The following is a 21,868-nucleotide window of genomic DNA, read 5'->3' on the forward strand; positions in this document are numbered from 1 at the left end:
ATACAGAAGTACAGTGCAAAGTCCTTGACCTCAAGGAATTCATGGCCTGTGGTTGGGAGGAAACAGAAAATTCAACGCACACAGTCTTTTCTGGAAAACTTCTCAAGATAGGGAGCTCTTACTATTGAAGATATTTCGTTCTCATCGTAGGTTCACTCACAGTGTTTTTCATTATATTGATCTGAGATCTGCCTTCCTATAACCTCAGCTGATTGGGGTTTGTTATGCCCCCAGAGCAAAGTCAAGCAAACTATTGCCTCTTTTCCCTGATGCTTTTCTTACATTTATAAAAAGGTTCCACATCCCATTCTGATTGTTCCCAATATGCTCTCACTGTCCTTCCAGGATTCTCCTGTGTCCCAGAATCAAAGATGAAGAGAATTCTACAGCCGGCTTGGTCCTTAGAGACTTTCAAATACTCCTGTTTTTTCAGAAGTAGAATCTGAGGGGCAGAGAGATGACGGGACTTGGCAAATAAGCTTAAAACTAAGTCTATTTAATGATCTGGCCTCTGGTCTTTTCATGGCAGTGTGAAACATACTCCCAATTTCTGCATTTCCAGAATTGCCTCCAAACTCCAAATATGGCTCATTCACTGTACAGTTCATGGTATCTATCACTTCCTTCAGTTAGGGACACCTTCTATTAATGCTACGTAGGCTAAGAAAGTAGGAGCTTTGTACGTATCCTGATCACCATTGTGGGGACATGCCCTTTCGATTGATCAGTGATTATCAATGCCAGCCATATATTGGAAGCACCCACGGCCTTTATTAAAAGTACTGATGCTGGGTCTACCCAAGGTTGATTAAATAAAGATGGATTCCAAGCACCAGTAATTGTTCCAGGTAATTCTGATTCATAATTAGTGTTGAGAGGAACTACATTGGATAATACTACTTTGTTTTCCAAAAAGGTGAGAATCTATATCGTGTTTGAACCCAGGAAGGGAAGGTGACTGTCTTTGAGCATTTGATTATACTATTGATACTTGATCCCAATGTCTTATAAAAGAAGAAAGGATCGGTTTGCCTCATTTGTTTCTACCTTTAGCTTTGGAGATGTAAGAATGACATGACTGCTTTTGTACCCTGAACCAAACAGGATATGACCATCCTGCAGATCCTTGCAATATATCTGGCCTAGGGCCTGGGGCAAGAAGGAGTGTTATTGTGGCCATTTTACATGTTGGGCACATAGATGCTGGAGCACAGAGCAATAGCTCAGCTGGCAGCAAGTGATATCAGAGGATCATTTATTTTTACCTGCATTTATTGACATTGTCCATGAAAGGCATAGTCCAGTCCTCTTAAGTTTTATATTTGGTTGGAAAACCGGTTATAGAAAAGAAGATATATGTGTGTAAAGGGGGACAGGAAATGTGTATGTTACATACACGTAGACAATGAATGTGCAGCAATTCTAAAGAGGACATGATTTCTGACCCCACTCTCCTCCCACCACTTCTGCATCTGCACTTCGTGTGCGTCTCCTTTCTGATATTTCCATACATCAGTTGTAGTTAGAAGTTTGCACGCAATCTTTTCCACTAGGTCATGAATTCTGGGAGGATGGGGATTATTTCTTGGTCATGTTTGTATTTCCAGTTGCTACCACAGTACCTGACACATCATCATGCTACATAATTATTTACTGAGTGACTGCATGATACTGGCACTGGGGATTGTGTAGGACTAAGACATGTGTGCCCTGTGCATTCCCACCGGGTGCTCAGACTGCCCTTTTATTTTTTCATGGGTTCTGGGGCCCTGAGAAAGAGTACCTTAAAACTGCCTGGCACTATTTTCAGGCAAGCCTCTTTAGCAGCTTTAGACTTTCTGTATTTCAGGATTTGTTTCTCAGACAATCAAAAAATGACCTACTAGGGAAAGAAGATGAGAAGAATTCCTGTGATATTGAGCTAGGATTTGAATATGGGTCCCATTCTATTAAGAGATATATAGTTCAGGGATAAGGTTTTAGTTTTTATAAACCCTTTATTATTATATATAAAAAGTTACATTATTTTATATATTTAATATGTGATATTGCTATAAGCTATTAATAAAATGTGTACAGAATATAATTTATTATATCTATTATATATATGTATTTTTTTTTGTGTGTATATATATATATACAGTCGTGTGTCGATTAACCATGGGCATACATTCTGAGAAATGCATCCTTAGGCAATTTTGTCACTGTATATAGATCATAGAGTGTCCTTACACAAACCCACATGGTATATTCTACCACACACCTAGGCTATGTGGTGTAGCCTATTGCTCCTGGGCTATAAACCTGTAAAGCAAGCCACTGTACTGAATGTTGTAGGCAATTGTAACACGGTGGTATTTGTGTATCTAAACATAGGAAAGATTCAGGAAAAATACAGTATTATAATCTTATGGAACCACTGTCATATATGTAGTCTGTGGTTAACCGAAATATCATTATGTGGTACATGACTCTGTGTGTGTGTGTGTGTGTGTGTGTGTGTGTGTGTGAAATGTATATATATGAAACAAAGAATTAGAAGTTCCTTCCTTTTTCCTTCCTCTCCTCTCACCTCTCATGATTCATAGATGGGCTACATACATGTAAGGAAGAAACACTAGATGAGAAGTCAAGGGACACATAATCTATTCATGGCTTTGACTTAACTTAGTGACTGAGAAAGTCCATTGCTTCCTCAATTTTAAGATGATGGGATTCTAATAGGTGATCTCCTAGGTGAACTTCTACTAGACTATAATTCTATAGACTTACCATCTATTATAGTGATTTTTTTTTTTTTTTTGCTCTGTTGCCTGGGCTAGAGTGCCGTGGCGTCAGCCTAGCTCACAGCAACCTCAAACTCCTGGGCTCAGGGCCTCCTGCCTCAGCCTCCCAAGTAGCTGGGACTACAGGCATGCGCCACCATACGGCGCTAATTTTTATATATATATATTTTTTAGTTGTCCAGATCACTTCTTTCTATTTTTTAGTAGAGACGGGGTCTCGCTCTTGCTCAGAGCTGATCTCGAACTCCTGACCTTGAGTGATCCACCCGCCTCGGCCTCCCAGAGTGCTAGGATTACAGGCATGAGCCACCTCGCCCAGCCTATAGTGAATTTTTAATAAGGTACGTGCTTCTCTAAGCTCACAACAACACAGGAAGGAAGACTCTGTAAATATGTCTAGGTTATAGAAGAGAAAGGACTTGGGCAACAAGCTTTAGTTCTGGTTTGGATGACATCAACCAGCCATATGCTTGTGCACAAACCCTTCCGATTTCTGGGACTCACTTTCTCCACTAGGAAAATGTAGGAAATAGCCCACATGCTATCTTTGTTCTCTGTGAGGTCTGGTCTAGGATTTCAGAAATCTGGGTACATGAGCAATGGGGCAAAGGTCATCCGATTACAGAGAATAGTTGTTTTGACACTGTGTTTTGTGCCTTGATCTCTACTTCTGTCATCAGTTCATATGTCCTGCTGATTTTTTTCTAATTAAGCATTATTTTCCCACTAATAACAATGTTCAAGTATAAAGCACAGCAGAAGACCTGTTGAAACCTTGCTCTACAGGAAGTCTTGCAGTGATGAGTTACAGAGGAAAAGTTTGAGGCCAATCCGAACATTCCTCTGAAAAATAGAAGATGGTATGAGTACCTGGATCAGAGAAGGGTGAACTATCTGTTCAGAATCAGACGGAATTCCATCCCAGGACACGGTACAGGGTGGGAGGCGGGTGTTGGGGGGGTCTACCTACCCAGTCTCCTTCACTCCACGTGACTGCAGCTTTCCTACGAAAAGCCTGACAAGAGTGAAGAAGTTCTGTGATGGAACTCAAGCCAGCCGCCAACCCAGAGATGCAGTGGCTGATGGGGCTGGTGGGAGTATGTTCCCCACTCACCTCCAAATCATTCCTTGGTACAAATAGCCCAAAACTCTTATAAAGAACGTGACAGGAGTCCTCTGAGAATCCCCACTCTGGGTAAACTTTACCCCCAGGTCTTAAAGTGGAACCATTTGCAGACCTTTCTGAATCCATATCTGTCCTGCATTGTCTTACAATGTAGACATGTCCCAAAGCGGTTCCATTCCTCAGTTGCCCTAACAGGGCCCCCTTTTGCAGGCCAAGTACTAACCCTCGAAGAGATTAAAAATACCACCATATTTTGTAAGAACTAAAGACATTCCACCTTGTTCATTCCCACCGACCTGAACAGGCGACTGCATGTCAATGTATGATTGTCGTCTCTCCGTGCCCTTCCTTCTATCATGTGTCCAATTTCTCGTGAATAACGAGAAAATGCACACGAGCATCTGAATGCACACAAGTCGCTTTACAAAAAAGAAAAAAACAAACCCTGAAAGTGAAATGTAATTACCAGGTTAAAAAAAATGCACCCAGTTTCAAGAGCCTATCACATCGCTCGTCTGGGCGCGCAGTTCCCCCCAACACTGCTCCTGTTGTGTCAGATAGTGGCAGTGTCGAGCCCAGGAACCCGCGCCGAGCCCGCGGCGGTCCCCGCGGCCGCTCAGTCTCCGCGGCTGACTCCGACGCGCAGGAGCCACTGGGCCGCGAGGGCGCTGGGGAGCGGGAGGGGCGCGGGGGGCGGCAAGGGGTCCCCGATCGGCCTCCACGAACTGTTTTCCTTTTCCCCCGGCACGAGCCCCGCTCCCTGCCATTGACCGAAATTCACCGAAATTCACCCAGAGAGTGGGGGCGGAGGGAGAGGTCGCTAGCTGCTCGCTACCGGCTGCGCCTCCCCCGGCGCCAGCCGGGGAAGCGGCCCCGGGCCCCCTGGGCGAGCAGTGTGGGCTCCGGCGCCCCCTCCGAGCGAGACCGTGGGGTGGCGGTCCCCGCTCTGCTCGGCCGCGCGGCCGCTCCGATCCTCCCCCTCCCCCGCCCGCGCCCTCCCCCTTCCTTTCACTAGGACTCCCGGACTCGGGAGAGGGCGCGGGAGGCAGGCACACGGGCCCGACCCCACTCCAGCGCTCGCCGGGGACGCGGGCGGGCGGCGAGGGGACGCGGCGGGGGCGCGGGGCGGGCGCGGCCATGGAGCGGCGGCGGCGGCCACACTAGCGACCGCGGGCGAACGAGCGGGCGGGCAGGGCCGCCCGGCGCCGCGGACCGAACTGCACAGCTCAGCAAAAGCGTCCTCGCCCTCCGCGCGCCGCCTCCTGCGAGCCCAAACCCAGCAACATTTTTAACGCTCCAATCCATCCTTTGAAGAAAGGAAAAAAAAATAACATTGATCGGAGAGACGGGATATATATATATATTTATATATATATAATTTTTTTGGCTCCTGCTAAAATTAGCAGGGCTCGCCGCGCGCCTGTGTGCGAGTGTGTGTGCGTGCGGGCGTGTGTGTGTGAATGTGATTACTCCAGGACTCCTCGGGCTCCGGAGACGCCATTTTCCCCCTTGATATCTCTCTCCATAAATCGGTGGCGCGGCGGAGGCGGCCGAGTCGGGCGGGAAGCGCGGGGCCGGCCGGGGCGCCCGCCGCTCGCCGCCGCCTCCGCGCGCCCGGGGGCCCCGGCGCCCCCAGAGCTAGGGCGGCCCGCCCGCGGCTCGCCGTTTGACAGATGCTCATCGCCATGGAGTTGCCGCAGCAGCACCTTTGGGGGCTCGGGCGAGCGACCGGAGCCGGGATCTGAGCGAGCGCCGCGGCCAGCGGAGCCGGAGCCGCCGGGACATGGGTGAGCACGCGCGGCGACCTCGGCCCGGGAGCCCCGGCGCCCAGCCTCCCGCCGCGCCGCGGGCCCCCGCACGCCCGGAACCGGGGGCGGGGTGTGTGCCCTGCATGCAAAAGTTCACGTCGCCTCGCTGGGTCTTTGACTTTGCACCGGGCGGGAAGGGGGAGACCGGGCCGAGGGGGCGGGATGCCGGTCCCGGAGAGGTGGCCGGGGATGGGCGCGATTCCGACCGGCCCGCGGGTGGGCAGCGATGCTGGCTCAATTGGAGTGGCCCGTTGGTGGCGACGGTGGTGGAAGCGTTGGGCTGGAGGGCTGGGAGCTTCTGAGTTTCGCCTAATCTGATCCCCCCATCCCCCGCCTTTTGCACCCTCCCTCGGTCCTGCCGCCGGCTGGCGGGGCTGGCGGGGCTGGCGGGTTTGGCGTTGGTGGAGTGGACTCGGGAGGGGGAGGGGGTAGGGAAGGGGTGGGAAGGCGGCAGGATATTTTTTTTTTTTTTTTTTTTTTTTTTTTGCTCTCTTTGTAACTTGCAGGTTAAGTGGAGCTAGAGAGCTACATTGTAACCTAGTTGGATTTTTGGGGGGGAAATGTATCAGAATCTAACGTGTCCTTAATAGAAAGAAGAACAGGCAAGAAGTGGTCCAGCCGGCGAAGGTTGGTGTGTGCTTGTGTTGTGGCTGTGTGTTAGTCTTTCTTTTAAAAATCTTAATCAATGGATTTGAATCTCTTTCTTATGCTCTCTGGTTTTGGGACTCTGAAAAGACAGGAATTCCCTTAAAAGCAGACGAATGCCTTTTTGAAAGCACGCATTGTGTGCGTTTCTAGGGGAGCCGCGGGCTTGGGAATTAGCGGCAGGCAGGCTTCCCCGTTCGGTGGTTTCCAGTGGGAAATCACTCCGGAAAGGGAGCCCTTCGGTATCGATTTATTGTTTTTGTCTTTCAAACCATTATCTCTTTGACCAAAATACTGTCTGAGAAGTTCCGCAGAGACAAAGTCAGGTAAACAGGACTGGGCAGATCTTTAGCAAGATGGTGCTAACGGGGATGCTGTTTTCGGTGTCTGATTGTGATGGAAGCATTGTTGGGTAATAGCAATTTCTGATCGGTAGAGCATGCTGGTTCTAAAAAAATAAGTTACTGCCGAAATCCTGTATTCCGGCCCCCCTCCCCTACACACTACCAGCACCCCTCCTTCCCCCATCCACACCGCTTACTACAGTTCTGAAATCGGATCCAACTGGAAATATTTTCATTGGAGATTGAAAGTTGTGCAATTGGAAATAGGAGAGGAGGCTGGAGGTACTGGGAGGGTGGAGAGGGAGTCCTTATTGCCCCCTGATGGTGCATTTATTCTTTATGTGTGTCTGTGCTGGGTTCTTAGGGTGTGTATCTATCTAAAAGGACTGTTGAGGGAGGATTTCCGATTCGTTTCCGTTTCAAATAAACTGTCCTGATAATCTCACGGTTGACATCTAATGCTAAAAGGGCAATTTGTGTGTCTCTTTATCCCTGCAGAAACTCTCCTCCAAAAGGGCAGTTTATTCTGGAATTCTACAGCAGCTACTTTTCCTTCCCAGCCCCTACAGCCCCCCCCCCCCAACTGTCCACACCTTTTCCCTTAAAGTTTGGTTGGAGTCCATGGTCTCTAAGGAAATACTAGTACTTGTTTTTCTCGTGTAGCTTTCTTTTTTTCTTTTTTCTTTATTTTCCTCTTCATTCCTTCACTCTTCATCCTGTTTTTCTCCTTTTCCGGTAGATTTGTACTAAAAACTATTTTCATAAAGTAGCTGTCATCAAAGCTGTCTGGCAGTTCAGCACCATCTCTTACCCTTCTTTAGTTCGCAGAGGTAAATCTCCTGTGTCCTATCTAAACTCCTCTTCACTTGCAGAGCGTGTTTGTGTGTGTCTCGTGGGGGAGGGGGAAGCGGGGTAGAGAAGAGGGACTCAGAGAGGAAAGATGTTGCTCTGTGCAGGCCACATCTGCAACACTGGGACCAGACCTGGGTGTCCAGGGGAGGGGTGAGTTTTCCTTGCACACCCCGGTTAGAAGTTGTCTGGCTGGGACGGGAAGGCGGGGCCGACTGGCCAGGGGCGTGTGAGGGAGGAGAAAGTTTGTAGCTCTGTAAGATGTAGCCAGTTTACAATCCCAGGTCACTCCCTCCCCTTTTTCCTGATTTCTGTGGCTTCCACCATCCTTAAACTCCCGGAGGGAGGCGTGATCTCTTTTACTCTGACTTGGGATTCCCAGGTTTTAGAGTGAAGTTGAAGGTGCTGTGTTTTCGCCTGTGCTCAATCTCATTGCTTGTTACCAGAAAAGGGTGTTAGGACGGAGTGTTTGGGGCAGAGAGGAAGAGGAAGAAGAAAACAAGTGGGGCTGAACACAGAGTATTTGCAAACTACAGGGAATGTAGCCCCAGAGAATATGAAGACCAGGTACTCAGAGTGCTGCTTGGCACAAGATTCGATTCCTTCTCCCCCATTAAGAAAAAAAAAAAAAAGTCTTGGTCTTGGAAAGTCGAATTGGTGTTAGACCTGGGCTGTGGGAGCTGCTGGCCACTACAGTAACCTGAGCTGGGCTGGGGGAGGAGATGGTGAGCAAATGCAATCAGGAGCCAGAGGAGGGAAACCGACTTGTCTCTCTTAGCAGGGAAAATAGATGTGTCTCTGGAATAAACAAACTGGAAGTGGGGGAGGGGACGGCTTGCAGTGAACATAAGGAGGAGCGTCTGAGACGCAGCAGTGCTGGTTAGGAAGGGGCCACTTCTAGCTTGGGAGAAAATACCAACTGCCTTATATGTTCATGAATGGACTAGGCAAGTGAAGGGTTGTAATCTGATCTTTTGTATGTTAACATCAGAATGTTATATAGGAAGGCTCAGCTGGGAGGCCCAGTTCTGGACCTCACCCAGGGGAAACCTAGAGGTATTCCTCAGTGAGCCAAACAGCCCCTGGTGCTGAGGGTTTCTGGTCATGTACTTGTGTTACTCAGAGGGAGCTACTCTGTAAATCTTCTGACCTAAATGAGGCTAGGGTAGAAAGAAAACAGTGCTTGGGATCTTTGTAGAATTTAGTTGAAAATGGTCAGTGGGGAGAGGCAGGACGCAGGATTTTGCTAAAGAAGAAATAAATAGGTAGGCACTTTCCTCTGGATCTCCTCTTCCAGAGGAAATCTTAACTTTGAATTCCGTTTGGGGCCAAATTGATATTTCTCTGGTACAAAAACATACCTCTAGAAGAGGTGAGTTCTCACAACATGGTCATTACTTTTAGTTGTACTTCAATCCCTGCCCTAACACATCTATATCATGTGCCAAAGGAAGAAGATGAGCAATAGCTAGCTGGATGGGACATCCCTCCTGGGTTCCTGGGGAGACACTGACACTTGGCTGGGCCTGGGCCTCCCAGAATGCCAATTTTTCCCTTGGAGACTCCAAGTTTAAATTGAAACCAGAAAGCTATTGAAGGGGGACCTGGCCAATGAAACCCTGTTTTCTCTGATGCTCAGGAATAGTAAATAAATAATTTTTTGCTGATGGCCTTTCAAGTTGCTTCAGTTTTGCTCCTGCCAGAAGAATGGGTAGATTATTATTAACACGTTAGCATTGTAAGGAGTTGCAGTGCCTTAGAGATGGATGGGATGGTGTTATTGACTTTGTTCTTGGACCCAGTGTATGGGAGAATCCTCGCAGGGCATGGGGTGGGGGACAGGAGGCTGCTCTTGTCCTGGGGGGTTGGCAGCACAGGGCCGGAGGAAGAAAGCTTCATGGAGGTCTTGCTGCACATTGGTTTGCCTGGTTCTGGGGTTCCTGTGAAGATGGGAGCAGAACAATCCAATTCCACTCCCATTCTATGGCAGATTATGAAAGCTGGTGACTCTCCCAAAATGTTTTGTGCCGACATTGAGTAAGGAGTGCTACCATCATACATATTGCCTTAAGTTTGGGCTTCTTTTCGAGCTATTTTTAAAGGCAACCCTGGTATTTCACAAACTCTTCATGAAGTTGCAGACACTTTGGCCAGCCAAACACTTGATAAGTGAGAAAAGAAGACACCAAGATGTCCACAGAGTGTACTTCATGAATGCAAGGGGATGATGCCAGCCTGCATTTCTGCTTGGCTCTGAGTTTTCATTTCCATTTTCACTTAGCCTTCTATTCCATTTTCATGCCCCTGAGACACACCAAGCTGGGCTATATAAAGTTTTGGGCAACCATGACCTTAGATGACTGAGTCTAAGTTAATGGTCTTTATAGGTCTCATTAAGAAGTTTCATGGTTTCAGATTAGAGCAGCTCTCCTTTTAGAGGTGGTTTTTTACCTTGTTAGAGCATACACTCTCAGGTTGAAGAAACATTGTTTTTTTAATGGCCTTTGGCTTAGAAACCAGCAGTTGACCTCCTGCCCTTTTCACAGCAAATGATACCAGGGTCAGATGAAGAATGGGAGCAGCCCTGAAGTCCACAGGCTCTCTTGGGAGGGAGTGGCCACCCCTCCCGGAAGCTGATGATGGGTAATAATCAGCAGACCCACATTACTGGTGAAGCCAGCTGAGCTGACCTTCAGGTGGAGAGAGGCTCTGCCTTTCCAAGTGCTAGGGAAGGTCAGGGGATGAATGGTGAGCAGAGAAGAGTTTCAGAACGTTGTCAGCTTGGAAAAATGTTTCCCTGATCCGACTTATCTTTTCCCACCCAAAATACTCCCTTTCATATGCATGGCATTTTGTTCTTTTCAAAAATATCTTTACATCACATCCACCCCCTTGATCCTCCTAAGGAGGGAGGCCAGATAAGCATTTTATCTCCATTCAGAAGATGAGCCAAATGATACACTGATTTGCCTGAAATGACACAAGTTCGTGGCTGATCCAGGCCAGATGGTGGTAAAGTGTGAAGAGCCTCACACCTGAAGTGACAAGATCTGCTTTGGATCCTTCGCCCTCTACTTCCCAGTTCCATGACCCCGGCAAGTTATTCCACCTCTTTGAGTCTCGCTAACCTAATCAGTAAAACAGGGATAAAGATGCTTACCCTGCCTACTTCACAGGGGTTGTAAGGATTAAATAATACCAGCTAATTTCTATAATTGAACTCTGGGAGGATTTCCATGCCGCCTCCTGGAGACTGGTGCCTGGGATTATTGTTGCCATAGCCCAGAGATTAATAGCCTCTTGGAATGACTAGAAATGCCCACAAGGGCCCCTTGTGTTCTAATAATTATACTGATATAAATCTATATGCATATATAGATTTATATATATCAGTTGCATTATTAGATGCTTACTATACTATGTACATCTCAGATTCAAAGTCTCAGACGATATCCAATTGAACTCAAGGATATATGGTACTCAGGAAATGGTCTCTGAGTTAAGAACTGGGAGGAGAAAAGGAAAAATCATGGAAATACACAGAGAGGAGAGGGGAAGGGAGAGAGTGAGGGAGAGGTTCTCCATCAGGGAACCACAGTAGTTGCACAATGACTTTCAGGACAGAATTTCTTCTGGCTGCTCTAAAGAAAAAGAAGTGATAGAAGGATTGCATCTGTCCTAGCAAGTCCGGTCAGTTCTCTGGAATCAGGAAAGTTCTTCACAGTCCACTTTCTCCCCAAGTCTTCTGCACCCATCCTCTGACCTTTCCCATGGGGCCTGGTCTTCCCTGCCCAGCAGCCTGTACCCTACACCTTGCAGTGTTCTCAAGTGACCCCCATTTTATGCAACACACCCCAGGCTCTGCTCCAGTCAGACCGGTTTCCTCACTGACCCTGGGTCTGTACTCCTGGCCAACTCCATACCTCGGCTCTCTCTGTGCCACCACCTCCTATGTGGGCGGTGCCCTCACTGATACCTGTTAGCCAGAGTATTGACCTCTTAGGACAACTAGCAGCATCCAGCCTCCTCCAGGAAGACTTACTGCTTGCTCCCAGCCAGCCCTCACCTCCTCATGCCCAGTTCCCAGAGAACTTGAGGCTCAGAGCTCTTGCTTAGCACCCAGCTCATGTGGCTTTGCTGTTTGTTATAACTGATCTCCCCACACTACAAGAAAGGGGCCAATTTTGCCCCACAAAGACCTGCACCTACTTATGAATGACTTTTGTTGCCTGAATGAATCAGAGAATGGATTTAGAGGTAGAATATTAAACGTAAATGTTGGCTAAGATGTGCTAAAGCTCTGCAGTGTGGAGCAACATAATGAGGGTCTCTTGGGCAGAGTGAATAATAACTACTTATGTTAATGGCTTTTTATATTTTTGGCTATCTTTCAGGGGCGATGGCCCAATCTCAGTTTCTCCCTCAAAGCCTAAGAGTTAACGCTGTTTTACCACATGAGCATCTGTCCGGTCACCAGTTCACTCATTCATTCAAACATCAAATATTTATGAGGTGTCTACTGGAGTCTCATTGCCACTCTAACACACACAGCTCTTGACTGTCTCTGAAAATTCCAATTACATTTTTTTTTTGTCTACCACACTCATTTTGGCACTTAACCATGTGATCTTCTTTGCTGCTTAAGTCCAAGTGCTTCTCTGCTGGTGGTGACTGAGTGAGCCTGGCCACAGGGGGAAAGAGGAGGCTGAGCAGAGGAAGGCATGCAGAGGGGAGAGTGCCAGGTGAGGCTAGGGATGCAGGCTCAGGCAGGGCTGGCACCGGTTAACACATGGCATGGGACAAGTTGCATTGCCTTTCTACTTCTTAGCTTGACCCATTGTCGAATGAAAGAATTTGGATTGATACAGAGAGTCCCTTCCGAAATTCTGTCATTCTGTAGCTAGAGGTTTTCCAGGAATTTTAAACAGTTCTTAAAGCTCAGAGTTTCTCAAACCCCTTTAATGGCATCCCTACAACCATCCAAACCAATCCCACTGAAGATTCATGCCCTTTGCTAAGTGTTTGATGTGGTTAAAAGAGTGACAGAAGGGAAAGGCGGTACCCTGGGGTGAAAAGAATTGGGAGAAGCGCCCCATCAGAGCAAGAGAGCCAGGCTTGGAGGACAGGGAAGGGGAGAGGGGGAGACGGTGTGCTACCTGTGAAGACGTACCACACGGAGTAACGTGGAAGGAAGAAAAGGATTGAATTAACCACATCTCCTTTGAAGATTGGCCCTCTGTGGTGAAATAACTAAGTTGAATCAAGGGATACGGTTCACACAAAGGCAGCTTCTAGGAAGTCCAGAATGTAGTCTCTATCTGGGCTTTGCCCCTGCTTCCTGTGCCCAGGAGGCATCTAGAATCCCTGCTATGGATGCTTCACTTACCTCGTGGATCTAAGGGGCGGAATGTCATTTCCCCATGTGGATTCTAAAGAGCAAGAAGCCTGGGCAGTGCCTGTGCTCTGGGGTGTCCTCTCCATCCCAAAGAGCGCCTGGTCTGCCTCGCCACATGGCAGGCTGTGTTCAATAATGGGTAGTGGGTTGCTTTGCATGCATTTTGAGATCACAGAGAGTGACCCACAGTTTGTGCAAAGTCAGAGCCCTCTGCGATTTGGGTTTGGGTGGAATTAGGAAAATTGAACTTTGACCTAAGGCACTGTGAAAGTCCTGCTGGATTTCTGAGTCACCTAGGAGAGCACTGGTTGGATATTTAGGAAGAGGGAGCTGCTGAGGTGCAGCAATTACTTTTACCCCAGGATCTAGAAAGCTTGGGGATAAAAAAGAGAGGGAAAAAAAAAAAAAAGGGAGCAAGCAATAGTGTCAGCCAAATTGGGTAAAAAGCAATTTCTTCATTATTTCTTTTGTCTGTCAATGATTTGCAGTTCTGTCCGTGCAAAGGAATTGCTTGGGGTTTGAACTTGTGGCTTAGAGAGAGGTGGAAACTGGAGAAGGTGAATTTGATGGATCCAACCTAGTTGCTCTTCTTAAGCAGTGGGGCACCGATATGCCTGCAGCAGAATAATGCAATCTGGGTAGCAAGTCCTGTACAGTTGTTGGTGACTGTGTCTGTGACCTATTGTTATTTGAGCAATGAGATCTTTGATTTTTTTTTTAAAGTATTGATTAATAGTGGTGGCTAAAAAGGATGATTTGATGTGAAAGCTCTGTGGGCCTTCTTTCTGCTTATTACTTTGTACTCCAGAGCTCTTTTACAATCAGTTTCTTGATCCACAAATATTTATTAAAGTGTCAGCATTGCAGCGGTGTGAGCCATTGTGCCTGGTACTCTTGGGTAGGAAAGGTCTGCTGTGAGATGTGGCTTATGCTCTTGGAGAGTAGGCGGTATATCTGGAGGTATGTGCTTAGCTGGAATGGAAAGCATCAGTCTGCAGCCAAAGCAGGAACATGATTCAAAGTGAAATTTTGCTACTTGTGTGATCAGGGCCAAGATGTAGTCAGGGAAGGCTTCAAGGAAGATGTGTTTGGGATTTGGTGGAAGAAGTGAAACAAGGGGATATTCTTGGTCGGTAGAATAGCTTTGGCATAGGGGCAGAGGTGGGACAAAGTTCAAGTGTGAATTTGGAACTGCCTCAACGAAGTGAATGCTAATATACTGATCTGGCATGAGCAGGGCAGCCCTGAAGGTGAAGGTCCAGGTGGCTGATTTGGAGGGCAGACCACCACCTGCAACAAGGCAGGCTCCTTGCTGGTCTGAGGTCTTCTGTCCACAGTGGGAAGGAGAAAACCCAGGGCCCTCTAAGTTGGACTCAATCTATCTGTTTTAATTCAAACTTGTCAACTTTCCAATTCTCTGATTCAGCAAAATGAGTTTGCTCATTGACATTAAACATGGTGGTGACCAGACTCTGGGGTGGTATGAGGATCCCAGGAGATGGAGAGGACAAAGTCTCTGCCCTCAATCTGAGTGCAAGATGACATAAGAATTCATGAAAACCAGTGGAGGAGCAGCAGCAGAAGCCAAGTACTCAAGGGCCAATTACTGGATTGTAGTGGAGGCTCAGGTAGGCCAGTATCTCCAGGGCTTAGACTGGCCAGAGAGAGTTTCTAGGAGTAGGTGGAAGGTGAGCTGGGTCCTGGACAATGGGACAGTTTGGGAGAAGGTACAGAGCAGCAAGGAAGATCATTCACTTAGGCATATAGAGGAGAAAAAGACCAGTTCAACACAGGGCTCTGTAGGGTGTCAGGCAGCAAGACATAGGGGATGGGGGTCTGTGAGAAATGGCTAAGGCTCCCTCTCCCCTGAGCTGGTATGGGGAGCCATGACTGCAGCTGTCCAAGTGCAGGGGGAGCAGACCTGAGCTGCAGGTGGGTGCGCCAGTCAGAGTCCTCCGCCTTTACCACATGGCATGAAAAGAACCCTGACATCTGACTGTGCTGCCCGCCACTAGGTCCTGTCTGCCACCAACTCTTCAGTCTCAAGTTCAAAAGAGGTATCTTGAGAACAAAAAATAAAACTACCTATAAGCATTTGGAATGGGGGTGGGCTGCTTGGAGGAGCACAAAATGCTGTAATATTGATACTTATCTCCAGGAGTTTGATGTATAATTGGAGAAAGACATATACAAGTTTCAGTAACAGTGCAATGTTTAAATGACAATTCAAGAGAGCTAGAAAAGAAATATTATAAAGGAAAGGAAGTGAAGCTAATATTTGTTTAGCTCTCCTCCCATCTCCTTTGCAGCAGAAGCACAAACATGTAAGTGTCAGATTACACTTTATGTTCAAATGACAATGAACAAAGCAGTTGGTTGAGAAGTCAACGAATTTGAATTAAGACTGAACAGGTAGTGGGGTCAAAGTTAGAGGGCTTTGAAAGAAAGACCTTATTATTGTCTTTTTGACCATTCAGTTTATTCCTGTCACCTCCAAGGAATTCTATCATTTCCCTCCCCAGCTTACAAATGGCATAATGGGGACCAGGGCATAAGTGACCACTAAAGGTCAGCATGCTCACTAATGCTGATTATTTGAAGATTGGTGGCACTATGATTCAGATCACATCTGGTGTCAGAGACAACTGCCTCTGTGATTTCAACAGATCTCTCAGCTTTAATTTTCTTATCTGTAAAATGGGCACATCCTGAGTTAAATCAGATAATAAATCTAGGTCAAATCAGATAACTTTAAAATGTAACGTTAAATCAGATGACAAACTTCAATAAATTTAAAGCATACCTGATGCATGTTAAAAGTTAGAATCATTTTCTTTACCTGTGGATCTCTTCTTTCCTACTTGGACAGGAAATATTGTGGTCACATTACTTCTTACAGTTCTACTATATTTAACTTATTTTGGCACTATGCTGCATATATTATATACTTTCTTCCTTGTAAGATTCTTTAAAGAGAATTAGGAAGGGCGGAGGAGAAAACTTATGCCCAGAGGGTTTAAGTGATTGTGGGAATTCAGATGGCCAGTTGGTTTTAGAACTCAGGTATGTGGAAGCATCTATGAGATTTTGGTCAAAAGCTGGCATCACTTTGTGTTTTACATACATCATGATATAAAATAAGAGGCTTTGGAATCTTATATACCTGGATTTGATTATGGATCTGACACCGGCACTGTGTACCCTTGAGTAAATCATTAACCTCTCTGAGCCTTCGTTTCCATGTCTGTAAAATGAGGACAAGATCTTCTGCTTCACAGGGCTGTTGAATAGATTAAATTGATAATGATCGTAAAGGGCTCAGCACATGTTATTGGTAATGTTTACCTCCTCTTTCACAACAACAGGCCACCTTCCTTGACTACAGGAAAAAACACAGGCAACAAGTAGTGTGCCAAAACCAGAGCTCCACCTGCAAACTTGAAGATTGGTCCAGTCAGTGCTGTGGAGATCATTCCCTGGGGATCCAAGACCCAAGGCTCTTGCTGTTGTGCTGTGTTATTGGTTCCCGGAGGAGGCACTGTTTTCGCAGCTAGAGCTGGAAATACTGGGTAATGGATGATGTGCCCAGCCTCTGGCCTCAGAGTTTTGATCTGCTTCTCTCCCTGTCGTGGAGATCTGTGAGCCCAGAAACTGATGCCGCATGCTCAGTTGTGTGTCAGGCTCAGCCAACCCAGCAGGCCGAGCTGGCAGGATCTGACAGAGAGGTGGAAGGGACCGGCCCTGGCTTCGAAGGGCCTCGAGTGGTCAAGTTGAGGAGACTTGTCTCAGTACCTGGGAGTGTCAGATCTGGAAGGGGCTAGAGAGTTCACCTTACCGCTCCCCTCATTTTACAAATTAAGATGGGGAGTCTCAGGGAGAAGAAGGAAGTTGCCTGAGGCCACCAGCTCCATAAAGCAAACATAGAAAGGAAAGTCAAATTATTGACTGAACTTAGTATAATTTTTTTCATGAGACAAACTGGGAACAATAAGAGAGCAATACTTAAACAACAGCAAAACACTCAATTTAGCAGGTACAAATTAAACTAGTTGTGCTTCTCATTGCATAGGGAGACGGAGGAGATTGGTCTCCAAGCCCTGCTCCTCAGGGCTTTACTTGGAATCTGTGTGTGAAAAGACAGCAACACTGAGCCAAATGCTAGCCTGCGTGACATAAACTATGGGAGTAAATAGAACTTAAAAATTTTGAACACTTACTAAGGTGATCCCAGTATGTTCTTTCATAATTATTATCTCATTTAATCTTTACTTCTCAAAACACCCTTGAGATACAATTATTACCGCCTTTCCATGTGAGACTTGAACAGATTAAAAATGTTTCCCCACAACACAATTACTAAATAGGGAAGAGAGGCTGAGTAATCTAAACCTATGGCATCAAATCAGCGCTACATCCATTCTTCTTCTTTAAGGAAAAACATGGCTTTGACATTTACTGTAGGACAGTGACTTTTTCTGTTCTTTATGCTCTGACCTGTGTAGAGACCCATTTAAAACATGGCCCCTTTCCTCATAGAGCTCCTGGTCTGGTGAGAGAGATAGACAAGTAAATGAAATATTAAAACACAGTTTGCCAAATGCTTTGGTAGCAGAATGCCCAGGGAAGTGAGAGTGATACCATCTGTGCATGTGTGTATGTGCATGTGTGCGCACATGTGTATGTGAGGGAAAGGGGGAAAGTGGAGGATCCAGCCAGTCTCCACGAAGGAGGCAGGACTGGACCAAATTCTTGCAAGATAACTTAGAGTTAACCAAGTAGAGAAAGGAGAAAGGGCCACCTAGCTGGAGGGCGGGACAAGCAGGGAATCACATACGGTAGGTAGGGCACATCAGCAAGGCTTGGGGGATCTGCAGCTCATGAGATGCTGCTAGAGAAACTGGTGGGTAAAGGACTCAGGCAATGCAGGGTGGAAGAGGTAAAATATGATCAAGAATGTACCACACAGGTGTGTAGTATAAAAAAGCCACTTTGCTGTAGACTACTGATGTATTTACAGTGTCAGAGAACTGTGGTGTAGAGCTGCCTTTGACCTTGCTGATTGAGAGCTGGGTAAGAGTTGGGTCACTTGGTAAATTTACCAGGGTTGATGGAGCATTTACTCGGGGTGTTTCTGCAGCAGGAAGGATTTCAAGATAGATCACTCAGAGTCATAGGCACCTGAGTCAAATGGTGTCTGGCTGGCCTCTCATTCAACATTCACTGACTGAGTAGCTCAGAGTGGTCTTCATGCATCAGGAATGGTGCCAGCCCCTGGGAATGACCACAATGAGCCACATAGACCCAAGTCTTACCCTAAAAGGCTTATCATCTAGTGGAGGAGGCAGCGTTGAAACCAAGAGTGGCACAAGTATTTAATTATATAATAAGTGGTAGGAAAGAAAAGGTCTATGCTACAAAAGCGCAAAATGGGGAGTTCTGATCTGGTTTGTGAAGTTTAGGGAAGAGACATTTGACCTCAGGCTGAATAATGAAGAGGTGTTAACTCAAGAGGGCAGCAGGAGGATTCCAGGAGCATGCTTAGTCACATGAAAAGCCACTTGTGACTCCCCACCTAAATACCTTAGAAGATGTACAAAAGGGTGAATAATCAACCACCTTCAAAGCCAAAGTCAGACAGGCTCTTGCCAGAATCTGACAAGAGATTCTAACTGTAGGCCAATGAGCCAAGCTTGAAATTACAATTGCTTCCCTGTCTGTAATTAGGTAGGATCACACTCCATCCTTTTACACCATTTGTCCTCTCTGATCAGAGATTCACGATTTCTGTCAACTAGAAGAATAGGCAGTCATCAGGTCTACTGCATGGGCAGCTTTTACAAAAACAGCTAAAGACTGTTCCCTCCCTCACACCATTGGGTGTATTCTCCAAGGCTACGGCTCCCAGAAAACAAATGAGCAAGACTGCAGGGGATGGTTTGGGAGGGGTGGAAGTAGGACATTGACTTATGGGCAGAGATGTTTCTTCAAGTAAAGTTCTGAGGTAAACCGGAGTCTTTGTCACAGTACGTATTGTGGAATTTAGCTGTTCCGCTGCTCAGCTGTTTCAAGGAATCAGCAAAAGAAACCCTTCTTAGTCCTGCAAAAGAGGAGTAGATGGATGTCTGCTGTCAATGGTGTTCTAGTACATGCTCCACATCCTATTCTCCAGATTTTTTTTAAGGCCTGATTTGTAAAGTTTGCTGATTCTTGTGGTATAAACCCTCCTACCACAGCTGGTTTTCAGGCTACTAACTCAATGCCATGGAATGTGACCTGGGAAGAGATACACACAGCAGACTCTCATGAGCCCATAGGGATGGCCTCCTGCACACCTCTGTGCACTAGGAACTGAGATGATCCCCGAGAACAGCAATAACTCCAAGAGGGGGATTTGGCTGGCTTCCTAATGGCTGGAAGTTAGAGTCAGAAGCGTCCGATACTTCCACTGTAGGCCAAGGCTGCTTTTGTGTGACTGTCTTCTCATCAGAACATGAGTAAAGAGACAGAATCCCATGTGAGGGCTGAGAGGGAAAAACACTTAAAACAAGGCAAAAGGAGCATATAATGGACATCAATTCCTGCAACAGGAAACTAAGAATTTTAGAAAGCTGTCTGGCATCTTCAACAAGATGTATGACCCAGTGGAACAGGAATGTGAAGTAACAAGGACGGAGCATGCTGAGATGAAAAGACATCAGTGAATAAAGTAAAAAAGATTGCAGGGATACCTAAGGTGCAAATGTGGAATTAAAAATCCACAGCGAGTCAATCAAGGCAAAAGGGGGCTGAAAAATAGAATCCAATTGGTAAGATGGAGGACAGATTGGGGTATGCTCTCCCACAACACAAAAGAAAGAAATAAAAACAGTAAGAGAGAAAATGATAGAAGTGGAGAACAGAGATGAGAGTTCCAAACTAAGAATTATAGGACAAACTTAGAAAGAAGGCGGAATTATTTAATGGAAGAAATTACCAAAGGAATAATGGAGGAAACGTTCCTGAACTAGAAAGGACTTCCATCTTACAGATCCAAAAGTCTCATAGGTTCCAGGAAAATTAAAGGGAGAGAGATCTGCACTATACTTATTTTGTTATTAATAAAATCCTATCATAATGAAAACATCTTCAACTGTAAAGGCATAAAGCAAGTTACCTACAAAGGAAACAAAACCAGGCCAGCCTCTGTTTTCTCTTCAATTATTTAAATGCCAGAAGACATTCTATATAGTTTCAAGGCAAAAAGTTCGGACTGAGAATTGTAGAGTCAGCCCAGTGTCTTTTACATGTAAAGGTGAGAGGCACCTGGCATATGGAAATTTGTGGAGTCCAGAGCGGAGGGAGGACTGAGGATGGGGAGAGAGGGAGAGTTTGGGAGTCAGGCAGATCACTCTTCCTATATTTGTGATTGTTCGCATTTAAGACCTGTGAGGCACATGTGTTACTCATTTATTTATTTTTTTTAATGAGGATAGAGTTCTACTACTGAAAAATAAATAAATATTAAAAAAAAAATAAAAACCATAACCTAACGCTATAAGAAGACATCTTTTTTTTTTTTTTTTTTTTTTTTTACTTGATGAGACACTGAGACTGAAAGAAGGTTTCAGAGGGTTCCTAAGTGGCAGAAACTTGGCCCAGAACTCACTTTCAATGACTCCTGTTGAATATGCTAAGGGCTCTATCAATTCTGCCATATTGCCCCTTGGGAAAGCAACAGTCAGGGTGACAGTGGCACACGGTGGCCTGGGAGCAAAGCAGAATGGGGAAGTGAATGATGCAGGGAAGTCTGGCTTGGGTTGGTCTGTTCATTTATAGATTCAGCCAACCAACATTTCTTGAGTGTCATTATGGGTCGCGCACTGTGCTAGGCGTTGGGATTGCACGGGTGAATAAGTTGCAACTGATGCCTATCCTCAAGGGACTCAGGGTACTTCTGTAAGGGAGAAACACCTTTCCATACCGAATGATAATGTCTATGGTCTGGGAACTTGATAGGGATAAGTACATAGACCAGGAAAAGTCTAAGACGCTGGTTCTCAGATTCCAGCCCATTGGAACCACTTGGAGGGCTTGGTAAAAGCCAGAGTCCTGGGCCCCATCCCCAGATCCCTGATTCATTAAACGGGGCTTGAGAATTTGCATTTCCACCAAGCCCAGGAAAAGTAAGAGTTCCCCAGACAGCAAGTGGAGAATATATTTTAGACCAGGAGAAACTCATCCATCTTGCAGATTTGGAGGGGGTGGGGAGGATGTACTCCTTGAGACTCATTTGGGTATGAGGCACATCCAACCAAGCAGAATTCCTTCCCCTGGCCGCTCAGAGAAATAATTATGCAGGTTCACACTATTCATTTTGGAGGGTCCCCCTAGGTCTGTGGCTGTGCAGGGTAAAATTACAAAGTGTTGAGTATGGAAGAGATATTGGTCCCACCCCATTCATTGCTAACATAAATATGGGTAAAGGAGTGGCTTGTCCAGTGTCTTGCTGCCTGTGAACAGCAGACCAGGAGTAGAGACGAAGTTTCTGGACTCTGGTCTTGGTATTCTTTCTGGGAACCTCTGTTTCCTTGGGGCCTGCTAAGCAGTTATTTCCTAAGCAAGTTTGTCATTTTAATCCTCCCCCTCCCCCACCACCACACCTGCCTGAGTCCTGCAGGCAGCCATGGAAGGGTTAACTTTGGTTGGACTAGAGGCTGGAGCCAAGGACAGAGTGTCTATTGTGTGCCCGCCTCCTCAGGAGGAGTCACTGATTGCTGGAATGTGACAAGGCAAAACATTTTCACCTTGTCTGGCCTTCCCTAAACTCCGAGTGAGTGAGTTCCTGCGTGTGCTCACACGCGTGTGTTGCCTGGGCTATGTCACAAGAGACTTGCCATTGACTCCCACACTCACCAAAAAATTGAGCTGTGAATTTG

The 21,868-nt window shown here is 46.3% G+C and overlaps 1 protein-coding gene across 2 annotated transcripts in view; it reads left to right on the forward strand.

Annotated features, from left to right (window-relative positions):
- Positions 1–5,476: 5,476 nt before the first annotated feature.
- SETBP1 (SET binding protein 1) overlaps positions 5,477–21,868 on the forward strand; it is a 363,575-nt gene continuing 347,183 nt past the window's right edge. The window contains exon 1 of one of the 2 annotated variants that reach the window (XM_012642646.1): positions 5,477–5,699. The gene's annotated coding sequence lies outside the window, so the exon portion shown is untranslated. Of the gene's footprint in view, positions 5,700–6,225; positions 6,348–21,868 lie in introns of those variants that run through there. The other variant, XM_012642645.1, reaches the window with a different exon arrangement.

Source organism: Propithecus coquereli, unplaced genomic scaffold (assembly GCF_000956105.1).
Source record: "Propithecus coquereli isolate 6110/MARCELLA unplaced genomic scaffold, Pcoq_1.0 Scaffold181, whole genome shotgun sequence".
NCBI classification, from domain to species: Eukaryota; Metazoa; Chordata; class Mammalia; order Primates; family Indriidae; genus Propithecus; species Propithecus coquereli.